Source organism: Azolla caroliniana, unplaced genomic scaffold (genome assembly GCF_043228905.1).
Source record: "Azolla caroliniana isolate FFs.n. ecotype wild unplaced genomic scaffold, voAzoCaro1.0.p SCAF_4, whole genome shotgun sequence".
Classification (NCBI taxonomy): Eukaryota; Viridiplantae; Streptophyta; class Polypodiopsida; order Salviniales; family Salviniaceae; genus Azolla; species Azolla caroliniana.
In genome coordinates this window covers 11722854-11733277 of record NW_028230439.1, presented here as the reverse complement: position 1 = coordinate 11733277, position 10424 = coordinate 11722854, and positions in this window count along the sequence as shown.

The following is a 10424-nucleotide window of genomic DNA, read 5'->3' as shown; positions in this document are numbered from 1 at the left end:
TCGAAAGGAGTCGTAATCAGACTCCCGACATTTACTAAAAAGGAGATGGTTGGTGTATGTGAAGCCTGCCAATTCGGCAAACAACACCAACAACCATTCCCGAAAGAGAGGAATGTGAGCAAAGGAATCCTAGATGTAGTACATTCAAATGTGTGGGGACCTTAGACGGCAACATTCGATGGTTGTTGATATTATGTCATGCTCATTGATGACTTCTAAAGGCATGTTAGATCTACCCTATGCGACAGAAGAGTGAAGTGTTCAGACACTTCCAAAGGTTTAAAAACGAAATCAAAATAGCCACAAGTCGACATGTCTGATGCCTTCGATCAAATGGGGGCAATTTCTCAGATGAATTTACATTGTATCTCTAAAAGGAAGGAATTCGATGAGAATTCTTGTGCCAACACACACCTCAGCAAAACGGAGTAGCCAAACGAAAGAATCAACACATAGTAGAGGTGGCAAGGGCCATGATGAACGAGAAAAACCTACCGAAATCATATTGGGTAGAAGTGGCTAACACAACCGTCTATCTCATGAACATATGTACAACCTCTAGATACACAATGTAATCCCTCACGATAAGTTCTTTAGAAAGAAATTGGATCTATCACATATCTGAATATTTGGCTTGATCACCTACATACATATTCCCGACGAGAAGCGACAAAAGCTTGATCCAAAGTCGGAGAAATGTATCCTCGTAGGGTACTCACTCGAACAAAAGGGCTATAAATGTTACAATCCATCCACCCAAAAAGTTCAGGTGAGTCGAGATGTCGTCTTCGATGAGTCGGCATCCTAGTACGAGCTAGAAACAACTCCGACTCCAACCCTAGTCGACCCAGAATTGGTTGAACACGAAGATCGAATGAGGCACATGTTCGAAGAAAGTCAGATTACGACAAGACTGAGTGAACCACAAGAGCCCCCAAGTGACTAAAGCACATCTCGACCGAGTTCGAAGCTAGACAAAGGGAAGGCCAAAATGCCGGAATACGAAGATCAGATTGACAACGAGTCAACTCACTCCCTTGACAGTGAGTTCAAAGGCCAAGATTGACATCCCAATCATCCAGATGAATGGAGCAAAGAAAGCCTTAGTCTCTACCAACGAGAAGCTCCGTCACTCCACCTGAGAGAAAAACCCGGTTAGTCGATTCGGCTATGATGAGTATATGGCATATCATTATGCCTTTATGATGAAGGTGGCGACAATCCGAGAACTGGAAATATTTTCGGAGGCAGCCAACGATCCACGATGGATCAAAGCCATGAATGACGAAATGTGGGCTCTATGCAAAAACGAGACATGGGATCTTGTCCCCCATTCTCCACATAAGAAAGCGATTGGTTGTAGGTGGATATATAAAGTAAAATATAATGTCGACGACGCAGTAAATCGCTTCAAGTCCAGACTCATAGCGAAGGGATATGCCCAAACACATTGAGTCGATTACACAAAGACCTTTGCCCATGTGGTAAAAATGACGACTATTCGGACAGTCATTGCTCTCGCAACTACAAAAGGGTGGCACCTCCACCTAATGGACGTAAAGAATGCCTTCCTACAAGGCGAATTAGAAGAGGAGCTCATCATGATTCAATCACCCGGTTTCGAATTGAACAAACACCCAAAAGCAGTCTGCCAACTCAAGAAGCTGTTGTATGGTCTCAAGCAAGCACTGCGTGCTTGGCATTCGAAGATCACCTAATATCTTCACCAAATCGGCTTCCGATTGTCGAAATCGGACAACTCCCTATACATCCTAAACAAGTCGAACAACCCAATTGTCATCATCCTTTACGTGGATGATCTAGTCATCGGAAGAAAGGATCTAATAAGGTCAAAACGCTCCTATCAGGCAGATTCAAAATGAAAGACATGAATGAGCTCCATTACTTCCTCGGTTGATGTCATCAACAACACATCTCCTATGCCGAAAATTCGGCATGTGCCTTCATTCCCCATCCGGACACAACCGTGATCTCCGGTTGTGTAGGATGAGAAGCACCTCCGGTCCGGTGTCAGGTGGAACGACGCTCCGGAATCGACAACCCACGTTGTCTCGTCGCCGACAAGGTTTAACTCATTCTCCTTGGTAATGAGCATAAGTTCTTCTTCACTTGTCACAATCGTCGACGTTCCTTTCCAATCTGGGCCTCTCTGGTCCGAACCGTTTCAGTCCAAACTCTTCTTCGGTAGTGTCGGTTTCTTTCTCTTTCTGGAAATGTTGACAGTTCTTCTGGAAGTGCCTCGGCTTCCCACAGTAGAAGCAAGTAGGCCTCCCCCTTGACTTTGATCTCGTCCCCAATTTGTCTCGATTTTGGGGACTTCGATATTAGCCTCTTCCCCAATTGTGGTCATCTTCCGTAACCAAGGCCTTCAGATCAGTTTTGGACTCCCAGTCCTTTCGGCAAGCTTCTTCATTTAGCAAGCTTGATTTTACCCTTGCTAGGGACAACTACTTTGCTTCCGGCGCGACGTTGCCCAACGTGACAACTAATGTCTCCCAACTATCCGTGAGGGAACCGAGCAAGAGCAATGCAAGTACCTCATCCGCGAGAGGTACTTCCAACGAGGTGGCTTGGTGTATTAGCCCCTGGAAGGCATTCATGTGCTTCGCCATACTGGAGCCATCTTGGTACCGGAGCCTCACTAACTTCTGGAATACTGAAACCCGATTAACGACATTTTTGTTCTGGAACATGATGCCGATCTTCTCCTAGAGTTCATGACCCTTACTTTCTTCATTGAAGTTGTTGTACAGGCTCGCTCATGTCGATGAAGCACCGGATGTACGTCGTCGTCTTCATGTGCATCACCTCCCATGTCGCGACATCGATCTTATCCGGTTTCTTGTCCCCGAACTGTACCAGCAACCAAAGATCTTTAACCACCAACATGTCCCTCATCTTCGACTTACACACTGAGTAGTTGGAGCCGTTGAGCTTGAACATGTCGCCGAACAACTCTTCCATTTCCTGTGTTGTTTGCTCTAATACCAAATTGATAGGAAATAGTGTGGAAGTATTGCTCGGCCACAACCGAGTCACAATCACTCTATGAAGGACCAAACACAGAAATGGGAAATAGGTATGATGGATGCATGTACACAAAATAACGATAGAGAAGCACATGATGTTTACGTGGAAAACCCTAATCGGGAAAAACCACGGGAGCTCACGGACTCCGAACAATCACTATATGAGAGGAAATACAAAGTGGAAACATAGAGGCAATGACCTCGTGCTCGTGATCTTCGCCGGCCGACGGTTACAACAGAAAGTGCTCGTAGCTACTGTCTCACTCTCTCTACAACAATATACACATACAACAATATGGCAACTCTCTCAACTGTGATTTCCCTAGGTCATATTTATACTCATATGAACTTAGGGCTATTTACAAATATAGCCTCAATAGGCTTACTCAAAACATATTTACAAATATGTCTCCTTTTCCGGTTCTCACCAGGTTCGTCCGATCCGGTTTCCGGATCTCTTCCGATTCTCACCGGGTCCTCTTCATTCATAATCGGATCCCATCCGGAGGGACCGATTTCCCAACAATCTCCCCCTTCACTCCGGCATGGGATGTCTCGTCAACCCGATCCACTTTCGGCACACGTCCAGCTTGTCGGTTGTCAACACCTTGGTCAACATATCCGACTCGTTCTCCTTTGTGTGGAACGTTGTCAGCACAAACTCTTGATCTTCTACTCTCTCCCAGATCCAGTCGTACCTCCGCTGGATACGTTTCATCTGGGATTGGTAGGTTGCGTTCCTCGCAAGGTGGATGACACTTTGACTGTTGTAGTAGAGCCGGTATTCCTCATGTTGGATCCCTAGCTCTCCGATGCAGTTCTTCATCTAGATTATCTCCTTGCCGGCTTCCACAACTGCCATGTACTCCACCTCCGTCATGGACAACGCAACCGTCTTCTGTAGCCTTGACTGCCATGAAACTACTCCCCCTGCATAAGTCATGACATATCCGGATGTAGACCGTCTAGTATCCGCATTAGCCGACATATCCGAATCCATGAATCCGTCAAGTTGGGGTTTACCGGAGCCGAACCGGAGGCACATACTCGAGGTGCCTTTCAAAAATTGGAGTATCCACTTGACCGTGTTCTAATGCTCTTTTTCGGGATTGCTCATGAACCGGCTGACTACTCCAACAACATACGCAATATCCGGCCGGGTGAACACCATTGCGTACATTAAGCTTCCAACGACAGAGGCATTTGTTATCTTCGTCATATCCAACTTCTCTACCTTTGTCCTCGGGCTTTGTTTTCTGGATAGCTTGCTATTTGCCGGAAGTGTCGATCCGACCTGTTTTGCGTCCGACATGTTGAACCGTTGAAGCACCTTTGTCATGTACTTCTCGTGTGACAACCACGACTGTTTCTTCAACCGGTCCCGAATTATGTGTATTCCCAATACCTGTCTTCCCGGACCCAAGTCTTTCATTGAGAAGGTCCGGTTCAGAGCCTTCTTCAGCATCCGAATCTTGCCTTGGTCTCGTCCGACGATCAACATATCATCCACATATAGGAGTATCAGGAAATCTCCTTCGTCAAATTTCTTCACAAACACGCAGTGATCGGCCTGTGTCTTGTGGTACCCTTGTCGGTCATGAAGGAGTTGAACTTCCAGTACCATTGCCGGGTAGCTTGCTTCAATCTGTATAAGCTCTTCTTCAGCCGGCACACCAGGTGCTCCTTCCCTTTCTTCTGAAATCCTTCTGGTTGATGCATGTAGATCTCTTCTTCGAGGTTGCCATGTAGGAATGCCGTCTTGATGCCTAGTTGCTCTACCTCGAGGTCCATGCTTGCCGTTGTCATGAAAATCCGTCACTATGTGCGGATCATGAGGCGGAACCGCCGGGGTTATGGACGGGAAGGAAATAGGGCTTACACACACAACACAAGGAAGGCTTACACAAACAAGGCACGAGTATTCGAACGTGTTTGTGAAAAGGAGAGGTGCATGGGCAAGCTCGAATCAACCCCTAGTCACAAGGCGAACGAATGCACGTGAGGAAGGTTTACACACGGACACACAAGGAAAAGGCTTACTTACACACACAAGAGACAGAGTTTCGAATGCCTTTGTGAAAAGAGAGGTGCATGGGCAAGCCCGAACGCTCCCTTGTTACAAAACACGCGAACACACAAGCAAGGTTTATACACGGGAGACACAATTTTGAACGCCTTTGTGAAAGGAGAGGTGCATGGGCATGTTGGCATAAAAGACTGACTCCTTCCAAGTTGTATCCGTCCGAGTGTGAACTTGTCAATAAGTTAGGGCTTAGTATATAAGCGAATTCCTAACATTGTATAGAATGACTAGTGACAAAGAGACTAAGTCTCTGTGCATTGTATCTCAATGAGAGAGAGAGAGAGAGAGAGAACGAAGCAATAAAGCTTTCCATTAGAGCTTGCACAGTGTAAGTCCATGCCATTCTATTTTCTGTCTGTGTTGTTTGCTGTTCAGAACCGACACAGATCCATACACGTTTCCGCAAGTCGCACACGTTACCAACAACTGGTATCAGAGCCAAATCTTTGTTGTTCGGTGGCAACAGACAACAAAAGAAGCTGAAAGAAAAGACCAGGTCAGAAATCTCAAGTTCACAAATAGAATATGGCTTCAACATCCGGAACAAAAGTTGAAATCAAAAAATTCGACGACAAAAACTTTGCCTTGTGGAAGGAGATGATGCAGGATGTGCTGATCATTCGAAGACAGGTTGAAGCCATTCGACATAGTGAAAAACCTGCTTCAATGACAACCAAGGAGTGGAGATCAACGGACAAAATCACACGCTCCACCATCCGAATGCATCTGGCCGAAAACGTCTATTTCAACATGGAGAAAGAGACGACATCGTTCTCATTGTGGGAGAAGCTACATGCCGTTTATGAAAAGAAGTCCTCATCTTCGAAATTAATTTTGATTAAACATTTGTTCAATATGAAGATGAAAGAGCCTGATCCGGGGACCTCCCACATCAACACCTTCAGCCGGGTGTTGTCTGAGCTCTCGAGACAAGGGATCAACTTCGAAGAAGAAGTGAAAGCCCTTGCCCTCCTATTGATCTTGCCGGCAAGTTGGGACATATTCTGCCCGACATTCGCCAATAGTCGATTGATCCTAAACTTGGACGAAACAATCAGCCAAGTCGTCACAGAGGACATCAGGAAAAAATCGATGGGACTAACCATCAATGAGTCGACAGAAGCCCATCACTCGACCAACAGAGTCGAATGAAAGAACAAGCCGACAGAACAGGTCGAAAACAAGGGGCGATCGACAACGGTCGAAGTTGAAAACGGGCCGATCAAGCGAGTATTGCACACACTGCAGGAAAGCTGGCCACAATGTTTCCAACTGTTGGTCATTAAAAAGAAAACAGAGTGGTTGGCGATCCGAGCAGAATCAGGGACGTTCTGACTTGGACCACTCTCCAGTCGGCAACCAGATCAACGTTGCCAACACTCGATCCAAAGAAATCCTCTCCTTAGAGGACTCAATGATCGGAGAAGTCCTCTATAGTGCACAATTGCACACACGTGGCTACTAGACTCTGGCGCCACATTTCACGTGACCCCCAACATTGAATGGTTCTCGAACTATTCAGCCGACGCCAGCGGCATAGCCCGACTGGGAAACGAGCAGGAGTGCAAGATAGCCGGAACCGGGGAGGTTTCCATTAGATTGCCAAATGGCAACACAATAACCCTGCACCGAGTTCGGCACGTACCCAATCTAAAGGAGTCTGGTCTCCATCAGCATGTTAACCGAAGATAGGTATCGAACGACTCTACACGAGTCGACATGGGTGATCAGCTAAGGAAACCTCAAAATCGGTAGTGGGCACAAGTATAATAATCTATACCCATTGATGGCGATCAACCCTAAAGGGGCCGTGAACGTAGCCGAGAAAACCAACCCTAACCTATGGCATGGCCAACTTGGCCACATGTCTCAAGTCGGACTTGATCAGCTGATGTCGGTCGGTTACATCCCGAAACTCCAGGCAAAGACGGACTTCTGCGAGCATTGTCGATATGGGATCAGACCCAAAGTCTGCACTCTCTCCACTACGAGACGGTACGACATCCCCTAGAGCTCGTGCACACAGACGTATGTGGGCCCATGCTAGAGCGATCACTAGGAGGCTCCCGGTACTTCATCACATTCGTAGATGATTGTACACGGAAAGTTTGGGCATACTCCATCAAGTCCAAAGATGAAGTGCTTGAGGTCTTCACTCAATGGATATCTAAAGTGGAGAACCAGTTGGGATACAAAGTGAAGACACTCCGATGCGACAACGGAGGTGAGTACACCTCTAGAGCCTTCAAACAGTACATGTCCGGAAAAGGGATCACACCAAAAGACCGCTCCCTACACACCCATGCAAAATGGAGTGGCAGAATGGATCAATAGGATGATCCAGGAGAGGGTGACGGCAATGCTCTAGCAAGCGGGACTGAAGTTGGAATTCTAGGTTGAGGCATTGCAGACGACAGTGTACATGATAAATCTGGCGTCGTCAAGAGCAATCAAGCTCGAAGTGCCATAGGCACTATGGTCAGGCAAACAACCGACCTACGATAGGCTCCATATATTCGGATGCGAAGCCTACACATTCATCCCAAGGGACAAAAGGATGAAGTTGGCATCCCATGCAACAAAGTGCATATTTCTCGGTTATGGAACTGATGGGGACTTCGGCTATCGGCTATGGGACCTTGAGAACAGGGAATTGATCCGGGGCAACGACGTAGTCTTCAATGAAGACTCTATCTTCTCTCAGCGGAACCAACAGAAAATAGTTGGTAAGAAGGTATCCTTCGAAGATGACAAAACTGTCGTAGAAGGACCGACCCACCGGGCTGAATCGGAAACTCGACAAACCGTCGAACTCCAACAAGCTACCAACTTCCCTGCCGACACCGAATCAGGAACAAGTCCTATCGTCGAACTCAAAGACAAAGTCATCAAAGACACAACCGAATCAACCAGGATCGATAAAGGCAAAGTCACCAAGAGACAAGTCAGAAAAGAGTCGATGACAACCACAGGGGAGGACAACTAGACACTGCCGAAATCCCAAACCGGGGGCGGGACACCTAACAAGACTCCTGCCACAACTGGTTCAACAAATACCGATCGTCAATTGGAACCGATCGAAGGATGTGAACTAGATATTACGACACCTAGGAGATTTGGATGAGCTCGAAGGCCAACGAAGTTTTATCAACCGGGCCTCGACTATGTCAACTACACGGATGCAGGCGAACCAAGCACATATGAAGAAGCTATGGCCGCACTGGACGCCGAAACATAGCTACAAGCCATGAAATCCGAAATGGACTAGATTCAACAGAATCAGACATGGGCGCCAGTCGAACTATTAGCTGGAAGGAAGCCGCTACCTTGCAAATGGGTTTTCGGATACAAGTATGTATCTGACTCATAGAAACCCAAGTACAAAGCTCGACTTGTCGCGAAAGAATTCAAACAGGAATACGGGGTCGACTACGACGAGATATTCTAACTAGTAGTCAAGATGACCACCCTCCGACTCCTACTAGGAGTTGTGGCAACAGAAGATCTAGAGCTCGAGCAGATGGACATAAAGACGACATTCCTACATGGAGATATGAAAGAAGACATATACATGTCTAAACTGGCAAGCTTCACGGCGACAGGGGAGGACAATCACCTTGCATGTCAACTAAAGAAAAGTCTATATGGCCTAAAACAAGCGCCGAGAATGTGGTACCAGAAGTTTGACTCCCACATACGGCAGAATGGATAAGACTCCGACCCATGCATGTATGTTCGGCAACTGGCCGACGAGTCAAGGATCTATCTAATCCTATACGTCGATGACATGTTGATTGCAGGAAGCAATCAAGCAGAGATCGGTAAGCTGAAGCGGAGCCTTCACGCAAAGTTCGCGATGAAGGAACTTGGACAAGCCCAACACATACTGGGCATGAGGATAGAGCGAAATCGGACGACCAAAAACTCTTTGACTCTTCCAGTCTGAATACATCCGCAAGGTGCTAAAGCGCTTCAACATGGAGAATGTGAAGCCAACATCGACACCGCTTCTGACGTCGATTGGACTATCAGACATAGACTCTCCTTCGACCGACAAGGAGAGAGAACTTAATGGAAAAATACCCTACGCATCAGCAATAGGAAGTATCATGTACGCAATGGTGGCGATCCGACTTGACCTAGTCTATGCTGTAGGGGTGGTCAGCTGGTACATGTCAAACCTAGGAAAGAAGCATTGGGAGGCCGTCAAGCACATCCTTAGGTATCTAAAAGGAACCCTAGATGCACAACTGACTTTCAGACTGACAACCTCAGCCGAAGTCAAAGGCTACACCGATTCTGACTATGCCGGAAATGCAGATAATTGAAATCGACATCAGACTACATCTTCACCCATGGTGGCGGGGCGATATCATGGAGGTCGAAACTTCAAGAGTGCATGCTCTGTCTACCATAGAAGTCGAGTGCATAGCAACATCGAAAGCAACGAAGGAAGCGATCTGGCTGCATCGATTGACTGCCGACTTCGGAACTACAAACCGAAACGACCGACCAGTGTCAGCCATCTATTGCGACTCATAGAGCGCAATACACCTCATCAACAATCCCGTCTATCATGCGAAGACGAAGCACATTGACGCGCGGTATCATCATATCCAAGAGCTCGTAAACAAAAAGAAACTCGAAGTCTGGAAGTTTGACACCCAAGTGAACATCGTCGATTGCCTAACGAAGCCACTCCAAGATCTACAGTTCGGAGCACTAAGGACGAAAATGGGGCTACGACAAGAGACCGAGCAGAAGAAAGCCGAACGAGGAGCAGAAGGTAAGATCTGATCGGAACAATAACGACACATCCTATACATCTGCCGACTCGGCTGCATGCCGACCGACTTGTAACATATAAACTTAGATCAACTTTGTAATATAGGCTTATGGGGGAGATAACCCCAAACACTTGTACATGCAAGAAAGAGTAGTCCTTTTACGGGGGAGTTTGTTGGCATAAAAGGCCGACTCCTTCCAAGTTGTATCCGTCTGAGTGTGAACTCATCAATAAGTTAGGGCTTAGTAAGTGAATTCCTAACATTGTATAGAATGACGAGTAACAGAGAGACTAAGTCTCTGTGCATTGTATCTCAATGAGAGAAAGAGAGAGAACGAAGCAATAAAGCTTTCCATTAGAGCTTGCACAGTGTAAGTCCACACCATTCTATTTTTTGTCTCCGTTGTTTGTTGTTAAGAACCGACACAGATCCATACACGTTTCCACAAGTCGCACAGGGCAAGCCCGAACGCTCCCTTGCCACAAGTCACACGAACACACAAGC